This window comes from Citrus clementina, unplaced genomic scaffold (genome assembly GCF_000493195.1).
Source record: "Citrus clementina cultivar Clemenules unplaced genomic scaffold, Citrus_clementina_v1.0 scaffold_5, whole genome shotgun sequence".
NCBI classification, from domain to species: Eukaryota; Viridiplantae; Streptophyta; class Magnoliopsida; order Sapindales; family Rutaceae; genus Citrus; species Citrus x clementina.
This window is the reverse complement of record NW_006262201.1, coordinates 21,933,498-21,959,850: the sequence shown is the minus strand read 5'-3', so window position 1 is coordinate 21,959,850 and position 26,353 is coordinate 21,933,498. Positions and strand designations below refer to the sequence as shown.

General features: G+C 31.2%; 2 pseudogenes; one reads left to right on the top strand and one right to left on the bottom strand.

The window, feature by feature from the left end:
* The window catches only part of LOC112098026, a 205,229-nt pseudogene that overhangs the window by 163,186 nt on the left and 15,690 nt on the right, over nucleotides 1-26,353 (bottom strand).
* On the top strand, nucleotides 2,666-3,264 carry LOC112098340 (annotated as a pseudogene).

The following is a 26,353-nucleotide window of genomic DNA, read 5'->3' as shown; positions in this document are numbered from 1 at the left end:
ATTTTTTAGGTCAAAAGAATTGAAAAAATCAATAATATTTTATCCATTAGTTAAATAGTACGCGCAGGTTGATTTTTCAATAATATTTTATCAATTAGTTAAATGGTAATCATAGTTTTTTAATTAAAAATTTCGTGGGATAAAATGGTCTTTTAGATCACTTAGGGGTAAAATGGTCATTTTATTTTAATTATTATTGTCAAATTAGTCGATTAATACAAGTTCAGAAATGATGGTAGTGCAAAGAACATGTTAAAATTTTGTAGTATCTAGATGTACATATGATAAAACAGAGTTGGTGTAGAGATAATTTCTCTAGTACAGATCAATAAGAAAGAGAAGAACATAAATTAAATTGAGGCATGTGCAGTTACAATGTCCTTAAAAAGGATTTGTCATTTTCTCAGTAGTACTTAGGTTATATTAGCAAATGTCCCTTAGGATATTATAAAGTCAAATGTTCTCGGCAACATAACCTCACTACTCTTGCGAACTTCAAACTAGTGTTGGAACTCCATCACGTGAAGTCTAAGATAGAAAGATTTTAGTTGAGAGAGGAGAGCAAAAAAATTACTTGGATTTTGGTATGTTTTTAAAATGAAATTGGAGAAGGGCATTTACATCCATAAAATGAAACACTAACTCTTAAATTTATTTTTAGAATTTAATTTCAAAATAAAATCTGTAACTTTTATTCACTTGTAACAGCCTTTTAACTGTATTTTGTTCGGTGCCTTTTATGTTGAGTGTTCTATTTGCTACTACTTCTCTATTCAGTCCACACAGTTATGTTGAATCCCCTACTTCTTTCAAAGACATTAGGCATTGTTTCAAGTCTTTTTGGTCACCAAACTTGAAATTGTTTTTCCTCTGTTTATGATGCTCCTTATATGATAAGAGTGCATAATTGGGAACATATATTTGTTTAATTCATAACATCTTAAGAGCATTACCGAAGAAAGAAAAAACAAGGAAAGCTGAAACCAGACATCATTGATTAAGATTCCGTGTACCAACTTATTAGTATGTCCATAGTTTGCATCATTATATGATTAATCTTAATTCTTACTGTTGCTTGCATTATTTTTTTATAAAAAAAAATTATTACCTTCCAAGGCGCGAAAAATTAACATATTAATGCATAAACATTTTTTAAGTGATCAATTAAATATAAATATTATATTACTCAGCTTAAAAACAAAAATAAAGAAGTATCTATATTTCAATTACAAAAACATATGTTAAATTAAAGTCAAACGAACTATCTCAAATAAACTAAAAGAATACATCTTTGCATTTAAAAACAAACTTCAATTCGTTCCCTCCTAATAACTATCTTTAATTTACCCTCCAAAAGCATGAAAATCTCAATCCACCCTATTTGTTCTTCAAAAGATGAGCATAAATGAGGTGCACATTGATGAACTTTTAAATCATATTCTTAGCAATAAATGTAGGTAAGTCTAGACATTTTCAGGGGTTAAATTAAAGTTTAACATTAAATTAAATCGGACAGCTTAGTAATATAGGATTTCGATAATGAGGGTTTATTTTATTATTTTTCTTAGGAATCAATAATCTCACCCTAAAAGTAGATAGACTTAAAATTTAAATATTACAAATGGTACCAACATAGTAATGTTGATTGGTTGATAATTGCTATTATTTAAAGAAACTGATTTCTCGAAGATTGATTCGACGATGCATCTATAACAAAGCAGTAGGAGATACACACACCAAAAACATATGACATAATATTACCTATGCATAATGGATTAATGTTTTATTTTATTAAAAACACAAATTCAAATTCACTGTAATTGATCATTATTGCAAAAGCACTCTTACAAGGTAAAAGAAATAACTTATTAACAATGTCATTTGCACCCCCCCTCAGGGCAGGGGTATCGATAGTCTACAAGTGCTTTCTTAATCAACTCGATCAAACACTCTTCACTTGTGAGCCCTGAGCAATCAACAATGTCAGGTGATGCTATAGGGTTAATAGAAAATAAAGCCTCTGGCTTAGATCCTTGGCTAGTTCTACTGGCTGAAATAAGCATGTTTTTAGTGTTTGCCACTACAAGCAAAGCCAAAATGATGAAAGTAAGACTCTTCGACATTTTTGAATTTCTTAAGAGAATTGCAAACGGGTTAATTAGAATTGAAAGAGATGTGGAAGAATCAGAAAGGCATGAGCCTCTATTTATCTGAGTGAATATTGAAAAACGACTTGCAGTGGCTTTAATGGAATTGAAAGAGTCCATAAATAAGTATTAAATAAATTACGCTTCATTTATTAACGTAAACTATTGATTTTAATATCTTGTTGCATTATAAAGGTAATTTCAATGTACATTTAATTAAATATATTGTTTTTGCCATTATTTTTTGTTTAGTTTATTATTAGATTTCTTTTTCTTTTCCTTTGAATCATGTCCTTCAATGAAATTAACCACACTCTATATTTTAAGCAAGCCATTTTTTTCTTAATAAAAAACCACGAGTAATTAATCTTCCTTTTTTATGTGTACAAGTGAAGCCCCTCATATACATTCGCTGCCTAGCTCAATGTAACAAAATGTCAAAATTTCTTCCCACTTCACCTTTGTAGTTAAGCAACCTTTGGATATTCACTGATCAAAACACTTCAAAAAATTTTGAAATGAATCTTGAATCATCCTTCTTTTCTACCTTCAAAAGTGCATCATCTATTCTCTTCCTTTTAATTTCATGCCTTGTTTTAAAGTTACTGTAATGTTTTAAGTAGTTTTTTTGTTGCTCATCATTTGCCCGGTGGCAGCAACATCAATACGATCAGAGAGACTTTGGCTACGGGGCTTGATTTCGCAAAAGAGACAACAAAAAAAACGTAGTGGCAAAAAGCATTGCTCAAGCCACTGATACTTACAAGTCACCAACTCGTTTCTGCGTTGTGATTTGGCAAATGATTCGTCGATAGAAACTACTAGTCCTCAATCAAAGTTTGTTGGTCGTGCTCAAGGGCTTTACGGGTCGGCTTGTCAGCATCAACTAGCTATCATCATGTCCATGAGCTTTGTGTTCGTTGATGGTCCTAATAATGGTAGCTATATCAGCCTCCTTGGCAACAACAGGTCGATTGTTCCTGTCCGTAAGATGCCCATCGTCGGCGACACTGGCAAGTTCCTATTGATTGGTGGATATGCAATTGCTCAAATGCATCGAGCGGATTTTAAATCTGGTGACGCCATTGTTGGATGCAATGTTATAGTTGTTTACTAAACCATGTAGGTGGAGTTAGATTCTAGCTGGTGATCTGATTTACAATGTTATAAACTTTATTTTTCACGTACCTATAATATTGTAAACTGATTTTTTTCATGAAAAGTTCAAGATTCCTATATTGAAAAATTATTCCTATATAGGTGGTTTTGTTATGTTTTTTTACTTAGAATGACAGTGGCTTGCTTCTGTTTAATTGATGGTGGATTGAAGAATAAACTTTTTTCAAAACTCGTGCTTTATCATTTAGTTTTTGTATTTCATTTTATGTTAGTTCACGCGTTTAATCATGTTTACCATTGTTACTAACTCATACATTCTCTATGAAATCTCCCAGATTTCTCATGCAAACTCAATGTCTCCCACTGAAACTGGTACCTTATCCTTGACCACCATTAGCACTACAGAGACTTCCAGGTTGGACAACCAAACATCTTTCTCTTGTAGGTCCGATAACATTAACGGTCGATCATTATGGCTCTCCCAACCTATTCCATGCACACCTTCATGCTACCTCTAAGTATTCGTAGTAAAATTGATCAGATTTGCAAGCATTTTATCTAGAACGAGATTGATGAGACTCATCGCATACACCTTATTAAGGGGATAGAGTACAACTCCTTAATTTATGTGGGGGCCTTGGCCTTAAAGATCTTAATCTCATGAATAAAGCCTTGCTAATGAAAATTGGTTAGGGTCATATTGAATCACCCCACAGCTTCTAGATTCAAGTATTGATGTTTAAATATGGCGTTGATAAAAAAAACCTTCCTCTAAAACGTCCTACTTGATATAGTTCTCCTTTATGAAAATTCGTGGGAAACGTATGGAATGAGGTTCTCTAAGTGACTCGCTGGGCTATTGGGAATGGGAAGTTGGCTAGATTTTGGAAAGATTATTGGCTGGAGGATGGGCGTTGGTTGCAATCTTGTACTTTCGGTACAATCACTGAAAACATATTAAATGAGTGTGTAGCTAATTTTATCGATAATAATGGTGCTTGGAACTGGGATTGTTTTGCTTCTTTTCTACCCCACCATATAATTCTCAAAATAGCAAGCATTATGCCCCCTTCTGTTAGCGATGAAGTTGACTGTTGTTATTGGGGTCCATCGCGGTCTGGTTCGTTTAGCATGAGGTCAGCTTATTTATCCCTCTTTAGACCGATGCTAAATGAAAATAATTCCCTTTGGGTTTTGATTTGGAGATGGAGAGGCCCCTAAAGCATTCAGTGCTTTCTTTGGCTGCTGATGCATAATAGATTGAAAAATAATGCTAAATTATCGCGAAGACATGTGCTTAATGATAGTACTTGCATGCGGCGTGGGCATATCATAGAGGATGTTCTCCATGCAGTTGGGGATTATGTTGACTCTATGTGCATTTGGTTAGCCCTTATTTCGAAACACACAAGTCATACCTGTTTTACATTGGATGTTCATGCATGGATTGTTTATAATATGAAAAACCACTTGAGGATCTCTAATGAGAAGGATAGGTCAATGTTATTTGACGTCATGTCTGGCGCATGTGATATTGGCACAATGAGTTCGTTTATGCTCACAAATCAAGCAGCCTTCACAACGCAATTGTGGATGTGAACAATTGCACGGAAAAAAGCATCGCTGCTTATAAAGTCTTTAGATAGTCAGAGAGTTCCAAAAACTAAAAGATGGATCTATTGGCTGCCCCCAAAGTGGTCGTTCTTCAAGCTCAATACTGATGGGGCTTTAAAGAGATCGGGATTGGCTAATGCTGGTGGCTTGGTGAGGAATTATTGTAGGGAATGGGTTTGCGGTTTTAACATGAATTTGGGTAGTTGTTCCATTATGGAAGCTGAACTATGGGGACTTTACCAAAGTCTCTTAACTCTTATTTCAACATACCGTTCAGTAATTCTATTTCGAGCAAATCTGATCCTATTTCTTAGGGTATCAATTTATTCATTGTTATATTCTAACATAATCGTTTTCCCCCATGGATCTGGTATCTTTATAAAATATTGATCATTATAATAGCATATGGTATTTTCAACTTTATCAAATTCACATTTATAATGTAATTCTTCAAAGCTACATGTGTATTCTTCTAGATAAAAGCTGGTAATATGGACTAAAAGATGTGGTGATGAGTAAAAATAAAAATAAATTTTGCTAGTAATTTATTGGACTTGAGATCATTTTATTTCTAAGTTGTGGGCATTATTTTTTATCTTGGTGAGAGCGTGTGATATTGTTTTATTATTCTCTCAAATTTACCATTTTTTTAGAGTGACAAATTAATTTGGGGTATATCTTCTTTTGAGAGAGTCACTCTTAATCGTGAGATTTTGGGGTTTGATGTATCATTCTTAAAATTGGCTTGATTAATGTAGCTCTGATGATTGATCATTTTACAGGATTTTACTGAACTGTTTTGAGAGGGTGTGATTTTCAATTTGAGTTTGAAATTTTACTAAACTTTTATTGCTTAAATTGCTAGGACCTAACAATAAGCTGGTTGGGGGTGTGATTGACAATAAAAAGTTATTAGTTTTTCACTTATTGTGTCGATTAATGCGTTCATTATTTCTAAATTATTTTAATACTCTCCAAATATATTTTATGTTAAATTAATTCGTAATTTGTTAATTTTTATCTTGTAAATATTTTTCAAGAATAAAGATGGACTTGGAATTGAAAGCGGGAACAAAGAAGAGCTACTGGAACAAAATTGAAGAGATGTAATAATAAATAATCAATAAAAAAAAGAACAAAAGAACAAAAACATGTTGGTGATGGTCAGGAGGCCATTACACCTCCTGACCATCACACATTTCAACACACTTATATATTTTAAAATAATAATAAAATAATAAATAAATAATAAAATAAAGAAAGTTAAAGGCAATTGTTGCCTATAAAAAAAGAGGAGAAATTTAAGAGCGGGGGGAAGCTGGAGAGCAAAATTTGAGAGCTGAAGCCGAGACTGAAGATTTTCTTTCTTTCTTTGTTTCTTTTCTTTTCTTTTCTTATTTCCGTTTGTATCAATTTTCTTTGTAATATATTTCAAAAAGTTTATCAAATAAAAAGAGTGTTGTGTTTTCTTTCAATATGAGCAGCTAATTTTATTAAGTTGAGGTGAAGAGTGAAGCTTAATGTTTCAAACTATTAATTATTATTATTTTCTCAAATGAGTTTTTTTTAATTCTTTTCTAATTATTTTTATATCATGTTAATTTATAAATCTCACTGGATTTTATGGTATTTTGACATAATATCGACACATTAATATAGTGTGGCACATTAGGTACTTTATTCTATAATTATCCACACACATAGAATTAAATGATATAATAATTAATTGGTAAAAGTGAGGCAAAATATAAATGAGAGAGTATTAAAATTATAGTTTGAATACAGAGAGTAGATCCTAAACCTTAGCTTATTTTTAAATTGATTTCAAATAATTTCTTTTCCCCACAATTAATTTTCTTAGTTTTACTAGATTTAAAACTCCCTGTGGTTTGACCCTGGTCTCACCGGGTTATATTATTACTAGACGCTCTTATACTTGAGAGTAACATACTTTTGAGTCGTGTCAAGTTTTTGGCGCCGTTGCCGGAGAGTTTTCTAAATTTGGTATTTGTTTGTCTTTACTTTATTTTTATTTTATTTTAATTTATTTTTGTTTGTTTTGTCGTTACAATCTTTTTGTGATTCTATTTTATTCTCTTTTTGTAAAACTTCAGTTAGCACCCCTCTTCTTTTCAAACCTTAACATTATCTATAAAATTTGTGAGAAACTTCATCTTAGCCCAAAAACCTTTGCAAATCAGTCCCCAAATTAAATTTATTTATTTAAATTTCTTTAATTTACTTTTCGCATTTATTTTAAATGGTTGGTTCTGCCGCTTGATTGTTATTTAAATTTTGTTAATTTATGTATTTTTATTTATATGGTCGGTTCCACCGCCTAGCATTTTAATTTCAGTTTATTTATTTTTGTGCATTAATTTATTTAATTTTATGTTTTATCATATGGCTGGTTTTAAAATACCGCCTAAACTGTTTCTTTTAATGGCTGGTTTCACCGCCTAATTTATTTATTTATTTTTCAGTTTGTTTATTTTTATTTCGTATTTTTTTTGCTTATTTAATTTCCAGTTTATTTTTATTTCTGCAATTTTCATTTAGCGTTTTTGCATCATTAGTTTAGCACACATCATTAGCATTGCATGCGTCATTGGTCTCGTACAAATAGTGGTAGATTAATTAGAAAATCACCATCACCACCCTTAAATATGGCTGACATAGGAGCTGAAAATTTTTCGGAGCACGAAAATGATCAAGCCTTGCAAAATCTTCATGACCAACCTAGGACCCTTAGAGATTTCATGCATCCTACTAGAACAGGGTCACCATCATGCATAGTTTTCCCTCCTGATGCATCATGTTTTAATTTCAAACCTGGTATCATTTAATTTCTTCCTACTTTTCATGGTTTTGAGTTTGAAAATCCATATTTGCATATAAGGGACTTTGAGGAAGTCTGTAACATCTGTACTGATCAAAATTGTAGCATGAATATAATCAAGCTTAAGTTTTTTCCTTTCTCACTAAAGGATAAAGCTAAAACTTGGCTACAAAATCTTAGGTCAAAATCCATCAGAACTTGGGATGAAATGCAAGCACAATTTTTGAAAAAATTCTTCCCACCCCACAGAACAAATTCTTTCAAAAGACAAATCTGTTAGCCTATATGGCTATAAATATTCATTTTGATGATAACAAACCACATGTATTGATGAAGCAAAGATTTAGGAATTGTGCTTTTATAATAAGAAAATGATGTTATGGAATTAAAGTATTTTGGACTAAAATGAAAGTATTTTAAAATCTTTGATAATGTTTTAAATGTTAGATTTGGACCTATTTGAAACTATTTAAATATTTTTGGGTCATTCTATAATTTTACATAGTTTGGGCGAAATCATAATTTCATAAAGTTTTGGGATTGACAAAGCATTATTTAAAATTATGAAATTGGACCTATTTGTAAACTTTCATAACATTTTGGGCCATAATATAGTTTTATAAAATTTTAGGTTAAACTGTAAATTTGGAAAATATTTCATTGTAGTAGTCACTGTAGCAAGCGGCTTACCGGATATGGTAAATGGCAAACCAGATTTTTGGCAGTAAGCTTCTGGAGCATAAATGGCTTATCGAATTTCACTAGCGGCAATTCGGATTTCAAAAGCGGCTTGCCGGATATGAAAAGCGGCAAGCCGGATATTCTGAAATTCAAATTTTTGCCTTAACAGTAACATAAAAGTAGCTTACCGGATTCCTAAATGGCAAGCAAGCCGGTTACGACCAAAATATGCATAACGGCTAGTTTTTTAGCTTAAACTATATAAACTCAAATCCAACTCATTTTCAAGCTCTCCACCAAGCATAAACAAAAAGCACACGAGATATCTTGAGCTTTCAATTTGTAAATCACAAAACATTGAATCATTTCTTGTTCTTCATTTTTGAATATCTACTCTTTGAGTGAGTTTTATTGTAACTTCCATTTCTTCATCTTAATTGTAAAAGTTTGAGTGTGTAAGACACTTGAGTGAAGAGATTGGGAGATAATCTCTTTGTTGTAAAGGTTCATTGACGCCTTGAAGTCAATTGTAAACGGTTGAAGCCTTGGAAAGGCTCGGATAGTGAAATCCTCAAGATTGGATCGCTTGGAGGCATGGACGTAGGTGGGGATTGCCGAACCATGTAAAATTTCGTGTGTTTGTTTCTCTTCTCTCTTACTCATTTGTTCTTGTACTTTTATTTAATTTATTGCTTTCAATTTTTATTAACACTGGGATACAGTTGGTTCTTATGAGTCATCAAGTAAACCCCAGTCATCTCCATCTGGTGGAGGCATGCATAACCTTAGGGAAGACCATGATTTTCAAGCCAAATTTGCACCATTAGCTAGAAAAGTCGAAGCATTATAGTCGAAAAAGAATGATCATGTAAAGTCTGTTCAAAATATTTCATGTTATGTTTGCGATTCTACTGACCATTCTACGCAGAACTGTCCAACTTTACCAGCCCTGAGAGAAAGTCTGCATGAACAAGTAAATGTCGTTGACAATTTCAAAAGGCCAAATCCAAATTCATACTCCCAAACTTACAACTCTAGTTGGAGAAACCACCCAAATTTCAGTTGCAGAAATGACAATCATGCACAACCTTCACAACCAGCCCCTCCATGTCAAAATTTCCAAAACTCCCAAAGTTACCCACCATATGTCCCACCACCAAGAAAAACTCTGAAAGACACATTGTATTTGTTTATTAAAAAACAAGAGTCAATCAATAACCAAAAGATGCAAACCTTAAGCAATTTGACAGAAATTATCTCCAAACTTACATCTGCTCTGACCATACATGAAAAAGGAAAGTTTCCTACTCAACCTAAACCAAACCCCAAAAGTCAACAACATCCTAAAATGGGAAATTCAGGAAACCAAAATATGAGTCAAGTCAAATCGGTTATAACCCTTCGTGGCGGTAAAGTAGTTGAAAAACACATTGTGGACCCTCGTGAAACTAGTAAAGATTCAATTTCAGAAAATAGAGAAGAGGTTGTCGAACCTTTAACCCATGAAGAAATAATCAACTCTCCTCTTGTAACCCAATTTCCTCAAGCACTGATCAAGCCAAAGAAATGAAACCGAAATTTATAAAGTTTTTAAACAACTAAAGGTCAACATTCCTCTGCTGGATGTCATTAACCAGGTGCCGTCCTATGCTAAATTTCTGAAAGATCTGTGCACGGTGAAAAGGAAACATAAGGTGCAAAAGAGAGCTTTTCTAGCAGAACAGGTAAGTTCCATTCTCTCAACCAATAGTGCTTTGAAATACAAGGATCCTGGTTGTCCAACTATTTCTTGCACTATTGGGGATCATAAAATTGGACATGATTTACTTTATCTTGGTGCCAGTGTTAATTTACTTCCTTACTCAGTGTACCAACAACTCAATCTCGGTAAGTTAAAACCAACTTCTATCACTCTTTTACTTGCTGATAAATTCATATATCCTGTGGATTTTATTATTTTGGAAATTGAACCAATTGCTAATGAATGCAAACAAATTCCTGTTATATTGGGTCGACCATTTTTAGCTACTGCTAATGCTTTGATAAATTGCAGGAATGGATTAATGAATTTATCTTTTGGCCACATGACACTGGAACTCAATGTGTTCAACATGTGTAAACAACCTCACCACCAAGAAGATGATGATAATGAGAATGATGAAATTGATCTCATCGACCCAATCATTGAGGAACACATTCAGGATGAGAATTTTACAAACTCTGCGGAAATTTTTTTTTTGCTGGTTCGGTTGAATCAAGTAAGGAATTAGATTTTGATACTGCTAACATATGTCCTACACTTGATTCTATGCAGGTACCTATAGGTGACGATGACCAATCGAACTTTGAAGATACAATACAACATAAAGAAGCAAACGAAGAGGAAGCACCAGAGCTCGAATTAAAGCTCTTACCAGAAGAATTGAAGTATGCCTATCTAGAAGAGCAGCAGACATATCCGGTGGTAATTTCTTCTCAACTCACACATGATCAAGAGGGTAAGTTATCTGTACTAAAAAGGCATAAAATTGCACTTGGTTGGACCTTAAAAGACATAAAAGGCATTAATCCTTTAATTTGCACACACCGAATACACTTAGAGGAAAATGCCAAAACAACCCGTCAACCACAGAGAAGACTAAACCCTCATATGAAAGAAGTGGTAAAAAATGAGGTCCTTAAACTACTAGATGTAGGAATTATCTACCCTATCTCTAATAGTAAATCAATAAGTCCAACACAAGTAGTACCAAAACAATCTGGACTAACTGTTGTAAAAAATGAAAAAGGTGAATCAATCCCAACACGAATTCCATCTAGTTGGCGCATGTGCATTGATTACAGAAAATTAAATGATGCCACTAGAAAAGTTCATTTTCCTCTTCTATTTCTAGACCAAATTCTCGAAAGAGTAGCTGGACATCCTTACTACTGCTTTCTTGATGGCTACTCTCGCTATTATCAAATCCCTATAGCCTTAGAAGACCAGGAAAAGACCACATCCACATGCCCATTTTGAACATTTGCATTTAGGAGAATGCCCTTTGGACTTTGTAATGCTCCTGCAACATTTCAAAGGTGCATGCTAAGCATTTTTAGTGACATGGTTAAAAATTGTCTAGAGGTTTTTATGGATGATTTAACTGTATTTGGTAATTCTTTTGATACATGTCTTGATAATCTAGAAAAAGTTTTGGAAAGGTGCAAAGAAAAAGGACTCGTTTTAAATTGGGAAAAATGTCATTTCATGACCACTTCTGGAATTGTCTTAGGCCATATTGTGTCTTTAAAAGGAATCGAAGTTGATAAAGCCAAAGTTGAAGTCATTTCAAAATTACCCTCACCAAAGACAATTAGAGAAGTCCCTTTTTTTAGGACATGCAGTATTTTATAGGAGGTTTATAAAAGATTTTAGTGCCTTATCTAGACCAATTTGTAACCTCCTAATAAAAGACACACAATTTGAATGGACTAAAGATTGTCAACAAGCTTGTGAAAAGATAATTAGTTTTTTGACATCAGCCCCAATAATGCAACCCCCTGATTGGTCTTTACCTTTTGAGCTAATGTGTGATGCTAGTGATTATGCCATTGGCGTTGTTCTGGGTCAAAGAAAGGAAGGTAAGCCCTTTGTCATCTATTATGCAAGTAGAACTTTGAATACTGCTCAAATGAATTACACTACAACTGAGAAAGAACTACTTGCTGTAATATTTGCATTGGATAAATTTCGTTCGTATTTAATTGGTTCATGTACTGTTGTTTATTCTGATCATGCTGCTGTGAGATATTTAATGTCAAAACAGGATGCCAAACCAAGGTTAATACGATGGATTTTGCTACTTCAAGAATTTAATTTGACAATCAAAGACAAAAAGGGCGCTGAAAATGTTGTTGCAGATCATCTTTCAAGACTTACAAATGAGTCTTCAATTGAAACAACACCCATCAATGATTCTTTCCCTGATGAATTTTTGTTTTCTATAAACAAAATGCCTTGGTATGCTAATATTGTTAATTATCCTACAACAAGTGAAATGCCATGTGACTGGAGTTCCCAAGACAAGAAGAAATTCTTAACTGAAGTAAAAAGCTTTTACTGGGATGAGCCATACCTGTTCAAGTACTGCTTCGATCAAATTTTTCAAAGATGCATACCAGACGACGAGGTAAGTAGGGTCATTCAATTTTGTCATTCTGAAGCACGCGGTGGCAATTTTTCTTCAAAAAAGATAGCTGCAAAATATTGCAGTGTGGATTTTATTGGCCTACATTATTTAAAGATTCACATGCATTCTGTAAAATGTGTAAGAATTATCAAATGATAGGGTCTATTTCAAAGCGGAACATGATGCCTTTAAACCCCATCATTGTCATTGAAATATTTAATTGTTGAGGAATTGATTTTATGGGTCTTTTCCCATCATCATTTGGATTTGTATACATTTTGGTTGCTGTTGATTATGTTTCAAAATAGATCGAGACGATTCCTTGTCGGCACAATGATCACAAGATTGTGATCCGCTTTTTAGAAGAAAATATTTTGAGCAGATTTTGAATACCTCAAGCCATTATCAGTGATGGAGGTAAGCATTTTTGTAATAAGCCATTTGAGTCTTTAATGAAGAAATATGGAATTACACATAAGGTTGCTACCCTTTATCACCCTCAAACAAGTGGTCAAGTTGAATTAGCAAATAGGGAGATAAAACAAATTTTAGAAAAAACAGTTAATCCAAACTGTATAGATTGGTCTCTTCGACTAATTGATGCACTTTGGGCATAGAGTACTGCTTTTAAAACATCTTTAGGAATGTCATCCTATCGGCTTGTTTATGGAAAATCTTGCCACTTACCAGTAGAACTTGAACATAAATCATTTTGGGCCATTAAAGCTTTTAATTCAAATCTTGATGATGTTGGCAATGTGCGTAAATTGCAAATAAATGAACTTGAGGAATTAAGGAATGATGCATATGATAATTCCAAAATTATTAAGGCAAGAACCAAAATTTTTCATGACAAAAGAATTTTTCAGAAAACATTTGAAATTGGTCAAAAAGTGTTGCTTCATAATTCTCGTCTTCATTTCTTTCTAGGGAAGTTAAAGTCAAAGTTGAATGGTTCATTTGTTGTAAAAAATGTGTATCCATATGGAGCCGTAGAAATTGAGAATCCAAAGGATGGTGTCACATTTAAAGTTAATGGCCAAATATTGAAACCATATCTGGAATACCAACCACATAAAGCAGATACCGAATTCCATTTGAGTGACCCACCAAAATTTTGATTAAGCCTGTTCATTTTAACGTTTTGTGAATTTGATTTACTGTTACTTTATCGTTTGAATTATTTGATTTCTTTTTCTTTTCCCTTTTCCCTATGTCTTGAATGGAGTGCATTGCATTGTTTTAATTGTGTGTTGTTTGACAATTGTGATTTAGCTCACCAAATTTTTATACTTATCATGAGTACCTCCATGAGAAATTTCATTTTCGATCATTTTAAAACGCTTTTTCATGTAAAATTTCACCTAAGGAAATTGCTCTGATTTTGTAAATTACATCTCATTCGGGATCTGCAACCACCAGAGTTAGTATCTGACGTGAAAGATCTAGAAAGACAACTCAAGAAAATAGATGATGGTATTTATAATCTGCAATTAGAACTGGATTCAATAAAAGGACGAAGGTGAGTTATATTCCTTGTGTGTTTTTGTTTTATTTTGTTGTTATTTTTCACTTTTGATTTGATTTTGCAGATTTGATTTGTTTTGTTTTGATTCACTCTCCTGTATAAATGGCGGATAATAGTACTCCGTGACTTTTTAAGTCGGTATTCTCAGTTTACCACAATAACTGAAACCTCAATGTCAAACATGGAAGAAATACAACAAAATTTGCATCAACGTTTTCCTTCTCTCCCTCAAAATACTCTTAAGAAGAGTTATAAAGCTCGTTGTGAATGACTGCGTTTGTTAATGATCAATGGGATTCCTGCTGACATTCGGTGGTTAATCGAAGCAAAGGTCCGATTGGCAGGTGAGTTTCCTGATCCATTCAGTTCCTACATGCCTGGTTTTGGTAAAAGTACATTTGCTAAAAAAAGAAGAGCTAAGCGACTTGGCTCTGAATGTTCTCATTGTGTAAGACTTGCTTGCAAAAATCCACGTTGTAAAGCTTTAGGAATGGTTTCTGTAAATCGTGAAGATAAAATCAAATTCGTTAAGGATAGCATGAGTAAAGAATCGTTGGATGATATCTTACGATCTCTTGAGACGCATCCGAGCATATATGTTTAACGTGAAATTCAAAATTTGTGGAAGTTGTTCCAAAAGGAAAGTGCACAGTTTAGTCTTGGGAATCTGACTCTAAAAGACCTTATTTGCCAATTTATAAGAAAACTGGATGGGAATCCTATTCTCGACCCATAGAGGGCGTTCAAGCCGTTACTGGACGTAAAACCAGAGGAAGATGTGAGCCACAATCACAACTACCAGTAAATATCCTTTTATTTTACTGTTCTTTTATCTTTTTCATTATTATTATTATTGTTTTTTTTATTTTATCTAATCATTGTTTGCTTTTTTTTTCACTGTTTGCATTTGAATTATTAAGCTAAAAGCTTCACGCGTCATTTGACAAACACACCACCCCATTTACAAATGTACATCATTATGTCCGTCACCAAGATCCTTAAATAGGAACTCCTTTTTAAGCACTCACAAATTGTTTCTCTTTAGAATTTTTGTAATGGCAGCAACTTCAAGCAGTCAACTTAAAAATATTTGTGTGCTTTCTGGATTTCGCTATGGAAAGTATAAGGAGTTCGTTTAAGTAGCTGTAGATCTTGGTCGTGCTATAGCAGAGAGGAAACTACATCTTGTATATGGAGGAGGTGACCGAGGATTATCAAAGCTTGTCTCTGAAGCTGCTTTCGTTCGAGGAAGCCAAGTGCTAGGCATCATTCCAAAAGCCTTAAAACCTTTAGGATGGCTACCAGACTCACCAACTGGAGAAGAGTTAGTTGTCTCAGGTATGCAAGAAAGAATATCCGAAATGTTAAATCATGCTGACGCTTTTATTTTCTTGCCAGCAAACCTTGCAACTTTGGAGGCGCTAATTACATTTGCTTCCTGGGCCCATTTGAATATCCATAAAAAACCAATCGGTTTGTTAAATATTAATAACTTTTATGATGGCTTAATAACATTTCTTAATCATACAATAAAAAATTATTTCATTCCATCCTCAGCAAAAAAAACTCGTCATTTGTGCTCATACTGCTAATGAGTTGCTTGACTTTTTGCAAGCTTACAAACCAAAGCTAGATCCCATAACTTTGGCATTGGATTGGGCAACTGATAACGATGGCAGTAACTCTCGTAAAAAGTGTAAATTAGATTTAACTCTCCATTTGTAAATATTTCCAGCAATGGCCAGGTGATATCTTCTAAACTCTACTCCTTTCTTTAGGCATTGAGGACAATGTCTCCTTCAGGTTGGAGAGAGGGAATAGTTGATAATTGTGGAATGTCTCATTCCTAGTGATGTTTTTACTAATTTTTGTTGTAAAGACTAACTTTGGATAAAAATTTGAGTTGAAGATGATAGAATATAGAATGTAGTGTCTCTAGAATCGCATCTTCTTAATTTTTGTGTTTTCTTCCAAAAAAAAAATTTTCTAACTTTTTGTTTTCGGTCTTTTTCTCTTAATCATCTCCCTTAAGTTTCTGCAATTAGTCCTAATTTTTTAGTGCTTTCTTAAAAAAATTTATTTTATTTTTTGGTATGATCTTTCAATACTGGATAACATTATGATTTTCAAATTTTAGTATTCGTATTATCTTTGGCCTTGAGTTATGTTACACTATATTTTTCCCTTTGCATGTTAAAACGTAAATTGAGAAATTGAATGAGTGAAATTGATTAAGCCATTTGGATGAATGTACATGTTATAAAAAGACCAAGCGAGTTTTTGAGCCTGTTATCCTTAGAGAGTAACCTTGTTTGCCTATACAGCTTCACAATTTATTGTACAAGATATCAATATTTAAAAAAAAAAAAGTTTGTGCAACCACATATAAAAGTCCATTGAACTAGTGGATATGAAAGATTATATAGAACCCTAAAAGATGACAGAAGGCCATCTTTGATCCGTTTGAGCCTTTCTAGCCAACCCTATTATAAAGAATCCATAGTTAACCCCTTTGAGCCTTTGAAAAAAAAAAAAAGAGCACCTTATAATCTCCAAAAAGTCCCCTATTTTTCAAAGATTTATTTTTATTTTCCCTATTACCTTTTTTGTTAGCCATAACCCTAGCCTACGTTACGTCCTAATAAAAGTCCTTCTCGATTTTTGAGAACTATAATCTGAAGTAAAAACTGGTAATATGGACTAAAAGATGTGGTGATAAGTAAAAATAAAAATAAATTTTGCTAGTAATTCATTGGATTTGATATCATTTTATTTCTAAGTTTTGGGCATTAATTTTTATCTTGGTGAGAGCGTGTGATATTATTTTATTATTCTCTCAAATTTACCATTTTTTTAGAGTGACAAATTAATTTGGAGTATATCTTCTTTTGAGATAGTCACTCCTAATTGTGAGATTTTGGGGTTTAATGTATCATTCTTAAAAGTGGCTTGTTACTGAACTGTTTTGAGCGGGTGTTATTTTCTTTAGGCTGAAGATAATGCTTATACTTTTATTTGATTGTTGTCATTAATCTGATGGAAAAAGTAAACATAATTTTAAAAAAAAATGATTTTCAATTTGAGTTTGAAATTTTACTAAACTTTTATCGCTTAAATTGCTAGGGCCTAACAATAAGCTGGTTGGGGGGTGTGATTGACACTAAAAAGTGTACATTTAATAAGGATAAAATTATTAGTTTTTCACTTATTGTGTCGATTAATGCGTTCATTATTTCTAAATTATTTTAATACTTCCCAAATATATTTTATGTTAAATTAATTCGTAATTTGTTAATTTTTATCTTGTAAATATTTTTTAGGAATAAAGATGGAATTGAAATTGAAAGCGGGAACAAAATTGAAGAGATGTAATAATAAATAATCAATAAAATAAAAAAAAATAAAGAACAAAAACACGTTGTGAAGATTGTGCATGATTATCATTTCTCCAACTGAAATTTGGGTGGTTTCTCCAACCAGAGTTGTAAGTTTGGGAGTATAGATTTGGATTTGGCCTTTTGAAATTGTCAACAACATTTACTTGTTCATGCAAACTTTCTCTTAGGGCTGGTAAAGTTGGGCAGTCCTGCGTAAAATGGTCAGTAGAATCGCAAACATAACATTAAATATTTTTAACAGACTTTACATGATCATTTTTTTTCGACTCTAATGCTTCGACTTTTCTAGCTAACGATGCAAATTTGGCTTGAAAATCATGGTCTTCCCTAAGATTATGCATGCCTCCACCAGATGGAGATGACCGGGGTTTACTTGATCACTCATAAAAACCAATTGTATCTCAGTGTTGTGCATTTTCTGCTATATAGTCAAGATAGTCTAATGCATCTTCAGGATTTTTGTCCCTAAACTCACCATTACACATCATTTCAATAACTTGTCTACCTTGGGATGTTAATCCCTCGTAGAAATAAGACACTAATCTCCATGTTTCAAAACCGTGATGTGGGCAAATGTTAAGTAGTTCTTTAAACCTATCCCAACATTGGTACAAAGTTTCTCCTGATTTTTGAGTGAAAATGGTGATTTGTCTTTTCAAAACGTTCTGTGGGGTGGGAAGAATTTTTTAAAAAATTGTGCTTGCATTTCATCCCAAGTTCTGATGGATTATGACCTAAGATTTTATAGCCAAGTTTTAGCTTTATCCTTAAGTGAGAAAGGAAAAAACTTAAGCCTGATTATATTCATGCTACAATTTTGATCAGTACAGGTGTTACAGACTTCCTCAAATTCCCTTAAATGCAAATATGGATTTTGAGACTCAAAACCATGAAAGGTAGGCAAAAGTTGAATTATACCAGGCTTGAAATTAAAACGTGATGCATCAGGAGGGAAAAATATACATGATGGTGACCCTGTTCTAGTAGGATGCATGAAGTCTCTAAGGGTCCTAGGTTGTTCATGAAGATTTTGTAAGGCTTGGTCATTTTCGTGCTCCGAAAAATTTTCAGCTCCTATGTCAGCCATATTTAAGGGTGGTGAAGGTGATTTTCTAATCAATCTACCACTATTTGTACAAGACCAACAACGCATACAATGCTAATGATGTGTGCTAAACTAATGATGCAAAAACGCTAAATGAAAATTGCAGAAATAAAAATAAACTGGAAATCAAATAAGCAAAAAAAAATATGAAATAAAAATAAACAAACTAAAAAATAAATAAATAAATTAGGCGGTGAAACCAGCCATTAAAAGAAACAGTTTAGGCGGTATTTTAAAACCAGCCATATAATAAAACATAAAATTAAATTAATTAATGCACAAAAATAAATAAACTGAAATTAAAATGCTAGGCGGTAGAACCAACCATATAAATAAAAATACATAAATTAACAAAATTTAAATAACAGTCAGGAGGTAGAACCGACCATTTAAAATAAATGCAGAAAGTAAATTGCAGAAATTTAAAGAAATAAATTTGATTTGGGAACTGATTTGCAAAGGTTTCTAGGCTAAGATGAAGTTTGTCAAAAATTTTATGAATAATGTTAAGGTTTGAAAAGAAGAGGGGCGCCTGAAGTTTTACAAAAAGAGAATAAAATAGAATTACGGAAAGATGGTAACGACAAAACAAAAAATATATTAAAATAAAAGTAAAGACAAACTAATACCAAATTTAGAAAACTCTCCGGTAACGGCGTCAAAAACTTGACACGACTCAAAAGTGTATTACTCTCAAGTATAAGAGTGTCTAGTTATAATATAACCTGGTGAGACCGGGGTCAAACCACAGGAAATTTTAAATCTAGTAAAACTAAGAAAATTAATTGTGGGGAAAAGAAATTATTTGAAATCAATTTAAAAATAAGATAAGGTTTAGGATCCACTCTCTGTATTCAAACTATAATTTTAATACTCTCTCATTTATATTTTGCCTCACTTTTATCAATTAATTATTATATCATTTAATTCTATGTATGTGGATAAATATAGAATAAAGTACCTAATGTGCCACACTATATTAATGTGTCAACATTATGTCAAAATACCATAAAATCCAGTGAGATTTATAAATTACATAATATAAAAATAATTAGAAAAGAATTAAAAAAACTCATTTGAGAAAATAATAATAATTAATAGTTTGAAATATTGAGCTTCACCCTTCACATCAGCTTAATAAAATTAGCTACTCATATTGAAAGAAAACACAACACTCTTCTTATTTAATAAACTTTTTGAAATATATTACAAAGAAAATTGATACAAATGGAAACAAGAAAAGAAAAGAACCAAAGAAAGAAAGAAAATCTTCAGTCTCAGCTTTAGCTCTCAAATTCTCTCTCGGCTTAAGCTCTCAAAATAGCTCTCCCCCTTCAGCTTCCCAATACTTCGGCTTTTATAGGCAACAATTGCCTCATTTTCATTCTTTTGATTCTTATTTAATTTATTATTATATTATTATTTTATTTTTTAAAATTTAAATAAATGTTGAGAAGTGTGATGGCCAGGAGGCGTGATGGCCTCCTGACCATCTCAGGCAACCAATGTTTTGCTTGCCTTTTACTCTTTTGTCTTTTTGTTCTTTATTTATTTTTTATTTTATTTATTTTTATTATTAGATCTCCTCAATTGTGTTCCAGTAGTTCTTCTTTGTTCTCACTTTCAATTTCAATTCCATATTTATTCCTGAAAAATATTTACAAGATAAAAATTAACAAATTACGAATTAATTTAACATAAAATATATTTGGGGAGTATTAAAATAATTTAGAAATAATGAATGCATTAATCGACACAATAAGTGAAAAACTAATAATTTTATCCTTATTAAATGTACACTTTTTAGTGTCAATCAATTTTACAGAAAAGAAAAAAGAAGAACAAATCGGCTAACACCATCAAATAGGTGATGTAACATATGTTATCAACATGAGACATGAAAAATAATAATAATAATAATAATAATAATAATAATAAGAGGGAAATTATCTCTGGACCGCCTCTATTTTGTTATATGTATATTTAACTACCATAAAAGTTTTACATGTTCTTTATACCACCTTTGTTTCTAAACTTATATTAATAAACCACTTAACACTAAGAATTTAAATACAATAACCATTTTACCCCTAAATAAATTAAAAGATCATTTTATCATACAAAAGTTTTAAAAATAAAAAAATTATATTTACAAAAATACCTCTAAATTTAATAAAACAAATAAATCTAAAAATTAAAGATGTTAGTTTTTATTAAAAAAAAATTGAAACGATAATTTTTGTAATTATATTTTTTTATTATTCAAAATTAGTTTAGACTATTATGATCCTGGTGATTAATTTAAATAATGAAAATTGTTTGATAATTGTGATTGTATGTTTGATGGGAAAAAAAAAGAAAAATATTTGAGATGAGTATTGCATGTTCTTTAGGTTAAAAGGATTAAAAAAATCAATAATATTTTATCATTTAATTAAATAGTACTCACACATCCAATTTTTCAATAGTATTTTATCAATTGATTAAATGGTAATTATAATTTTTTTATTTTTAAAAATTTTGTAGGATAAAATAGTTTGTTAATTCGTTTAAGGGTAAAATGATTATTTCATTTAAACTCTAATTGTCAAAATTGTTTATTGATACAAATTTAAAAATAAAGGTGGTGTCAAGAACATATTAAACTTTTGTGGTGGTTAGATGTACATATGATAAAATAGGAGCAGTGTAGAGATCATTTTCCATGATAAAAAGAAGTTTGTCCAAGCGAATGTGATTGTCTAAGAGCAACTATACAATTATCAACATGCAAAAACACTGAGGAAAAAAAAAGAAAAAAAAACGTGTGTAGCGTAGAAAAATAAAATAAAAAGTGTACAACGTAAAATTATGAAGAAGACTAGAAGAGAGAATGGAGCCGATATTTATTTGGCCGAGAACAAAGGTGCATGTGGATTTGACTAATCCACACACTATCTTTACCATCCTTTCCTTGGACTATTTGACACAGTAAGTAGTGGCAACCAAAAGTAAAATCCCATGAAAATTGCTGCTTGCAAGGGAGAATAAAATGAAGGATCATCCAACTTATCTAGTTGTTGTCTATTACATAGTCGCTTTACAGCTTGAACAGCTGGTGATTTTGGTGTTTTCTAAATAATTTTTGACAATTTATTTTTAATGCTGAAAAATAAGAAAATTTATAAATAACTAACATAAAAATATTTGAATGAGAAAAATATTATAATTAAAATGATATTAAAAATCTATAAAATAATCATATCCAACTCTTTTAGTTAAATACCGATATATTAATTGGATGTTACAATTTGATTTCGCACATCTCTAATTTCATTTAACCTTTTTCACTTACTAATTTATTCGTTTTCACTTCTCAATCCACTAGCTTTGTCTTTGATGTTCCTATTAAATTCCTTAAATACTAATATATTGGGTTAGAATATAAGTAAATTCATTTCCTATTGGATAAGCACATTTTCGTTATATTTTCTACTATTTAGGCTCAGTAATTTCAACTAATTATTCTATCATTTTTGTATTGAGTATTTCCATTAACTTTGTAAGATTCCAATTATATAGGTTAGATACTAAATTTTTAGTTTTTATAAATTTAGTTTTGTTAGATTAGTAACTTATTTTGGTTAAACTTATAGGTTCGTATATTCACTTTTAAGTTCACTATTTTCATGTTTTATATTCCTACTAATGTCGTTAAATACCAATATTTTGAGTTAGATTTTAAACAACTTTCATTTCTATGAGATGAGCTCATAATTTTAGTTAAACTTCATTTCATGTGGGTTTATATATTTCAACTATTATTCCACTAATTTTGTATTGTGTATTCTCATTAATTTAGTAAGATTTCAATTACTGTGGTTAAATATAACAATTATATTTTCTTAGACTAGTCGTTAATTTTGCTTAAGCTTTTTCACTTATGGGTTCCCACGTTTCAAGTTATTAGTCCATCAATTTTGTATTTGATATTCGTACCAAATTCGATACCAATATTTAAGTTATATTCCAACTTTTATTTTTCATTTAAAGATTTCCTAATTTTGCTTAAATTTTCTCTCTTACGAGTTCTTGTCTCAACTAATTATTTCATTTGTGTTGAATATTCATAGTAACTTAGTACAATTTCAATTATTTGAAATAAATACTAGCTTTAATTTTTATAATTTTGTTTTTGTTAGAATAGGCTCTAACTTTGGTTAAACTTTCTCATTTCTTGGTTCACATATTTCAACATATTAGTCCTCAAGTTTTGTGTTTGATGTTCCTACTATATTCATTCAATACCAATATTTTGGTTAGATTCCAAGTTAAATTTATTTCTGGTGGATGAGTTCCAAATTTTACTTGAACTTTCTCTCTTATGGGTTCCAGTTTCAACTACTAATTTCCATATTTTTGTGTTGAATACTTCTATTAACTTAATAAGATTCTAATTATTGAGGGTAAGCACCAAATTTATTTTTTATAATTTTATTTTTGGTTAAACTAGTCTCTAATTTTGGTTAAATTTTCTCACTTATAGGTCCACATACTTCAACTTAATTAGTAGTTTACTAGTTTTATGTTTTATATTCCTACTACGTTCATTTAATACCAATTTTGGGTTAGATTCCAAATAATATTTATTCCCATTGGATAAGTTCCTAATTTTGCTTAAATTTTCTCCCTTCTAGGTTCATATGGTTCAATTAATTATTCCACTATCTTTTTGTCGAATATTCCTACTGATTAGGTAAGGTTGCAATTATTTAGGTTAAATACCAATTGGACTTTTTTATTTTTTTTATTCCTTAATTTTGGTTAAACCTTCTTACTTCTAGGTTTACATATTTCTAACTTATAAATCTACCAGCTATGCGTTTAATGTTCATATTAAGTTCATTAAATACCAATACTTTTTGTTAAATTCTAAGTAAATTCATTTCTTATTGGATGAGTTTTAAAATTAGAATTTGGTTAATATTTTATCCCTTTTTAACTTATGTGTTTCAACTATTATTTCAATGCTTTTGTTTGACTATTTCCAATAACTTGGTAAAATTTTAACTATTTGGGTTTAATGCCAAATTTACTTTCTATTGTTTAACTTTTTGTAAAATTAGCCCCTAAGTTTAGTTAAACATACTCAATTATAGGTTAACTTGTTTTAACTTGTTAACTACTTGTTTCTATTTAATATTTCTATTGAAATCCTTAACTACCAATACTTTGAGTTAAATTTCAAGTTGATATTATAAAATTCCAAGTGAACTTTTATTACCACAAACAAAGATTTTAATAATGTAAATTTCATTTTACTTGCCGAAGCTAATTTTACATAGGGTTAAAATAAGCTAAACGAATGACACAACAATTCAATCTAATATTATTTAATTATTGCCAAAGTAACAAAATCATTTGATTCAATTATTCTCAAGGATATTATACTAGCAAAATTAATATGTAAAGATATAATTGGGCAATTTGTTCTGCACATGTTATATAACTGATTTCAAGTTCTTTTACAAGTATTTTGCCTCTCACAATGTGCATATCCAACTCAATATGTTTAGTTCTTGAGTGATAGATTGGATTCTTGGATAATTCAGTGGCACTTGCATTATCACACCAAATTGATGGAACTAATGTACATTGTATTCCGATTTCACTGAATAATGATTGCAACCAAGTTAATTCTGCAAGTGCTCTATATTCACTTTCTGCACTGGACCTTGCTACCATAGATTGCTTTTTTGATGACCATGTATTAAATTGTTTCCCAAGTATATGTAGTAAACTCCAATGGATTTTTTGTCATCCAAATCACATGCCTACTTTGTATCTGTGAATCCAATTAGTTTCATCCATATCTTCCAGTTCCTTTAAGTACCTTAACACTCGTTTACAAGCCATTAGATGTTGAAGTGTAGGAGCAGCCATATACTAATTTAGCTTATACATTGTAAATGATATCTCTGGTGTGGTTAAGATGAGATATTGTTGGCCATTAACTATGCTTTTGTAGGTAGATACATCTTCAATATATGGACCAAATGGTCCTATTACTTCTAATAAAATACAGAGTGAAGTTTACTACTCTAACATATCTAGAGTGATATTCAATATATTCCCTAAGAATGACTTTGCTATTCTTTCTTATTTGCTAGTGACTTTGCCCGTGTTGTGTTTTAATAAATTTGAATCCAACATTTAGAAGTATGAACTATGTATGTGTGATCCATTTCTTCTTTTTATTAAAACGCAGCTTCGATTTCATTACAATTGATCGGTAATGCAAAAAACTCTCATACAAGATACACTTTCTTTTTCACGTACTTATAATATTGTAAACTGATTTTTTAATGAAAAATTCAAGATTCCCAAATCAAAATATTATTCCTAAGTAGGCGATTAGTTATGTATGTTTACATAGAATGACAGTGACTTGCTTCTATTTAATTAGTGGTGGATTGAGGAATAAACTTTTCCAAAACATGCGCTCTATCATTTTATTTAAGTATTTCATTTTATGTTTATTTGCGTGTTTAATTCTTTATATATAATATGTGCTTGTTGGTAGCCAAATATTGAATTTCAATATAATGTTAATACATCAGCAATCTGGTGTATTACTTTAAATTTCATTATTTTTCCCTAATCTAGGCATCTGACCACATTCTTGTGCGTTTGGCATTAATCGACAATCTACTTGTGCTCCAAAAAAGGGATCGAAAAAAAGTAAAAATCTATATGAAGTTAAGGTACATAAGCAATGAGGGCAATGGCCACCCCGGTAGTGCCTTAAAAGTGAAGACCCCAGTTAAGTTGAATTAGTCGATTAATACAAGTTCAGAAATGATGGTAGTACAAAGAACATGTTACAATTTTGTGGTATCTGGATGTACATATGATAAAATAGAGTTGGTGTAGAGATAATTTCTCTAGTATAGATCAATAAGAAAGAGAAGAACATAAACTAAACTGAGGCATGTGCAGTTACAATGTCCTTAAAAAGGATTTGTCATTTTCTCAGTAGTACTTAGGTTATATTAGCAAATGTCCCTTAGGATATTGCAAAGTCAAATGGTCTCGGCAACATAACCTCACTACTCTTGCGAACTTCAAACTAGTGTTGGAACTCCATCACGTGAAGTCTAAGATAGAAAGATTTTAGTTGAGAGAGGAGAGCAAAAAAATTACTTGGATTTTGGTGTGTTTTTAAAATGAAATTGGTGAAGGGCATTTACATCCAGAAAATGAAACACTAACTCTTAAATTTATTTTTAGAATTTAATTTCAAAATAAAATCTATAACTTTTATTCACTTGTAACAACCTTTTAATGCATAAACATTTTTTAAGTGATCAATTAAATATAATATTATATTACTTAGCTAAATAACAAAAATAACGAAGTATCTATATTTCAATTACAAAAACATATGTTAAATTAAAGTCAAACGAACTATCTCATATAAACTAAAAGAAAACATCTTTGCATTTAAAAACAAACTTCAATTCGTTCCCTCCTAATAACTATCTTTAATTTACCCTCCAAAAGCATGAAAATCTCAATCCACCCTATTTGTTCTTCAAAAGATGAGCATAAATGAGGTGCACATTGATGAACTTTTAAATCATATCTTAGCAATAAATGTAGGTAAGTCTGGACATTTTCAGGGGTTAAATTAAAGTTTAACATTAAATTAAATCAGACAGCTTAGTAATATAGGATTTCGATAATGAGGGTTTATTTTATTATTTTTCTTAGG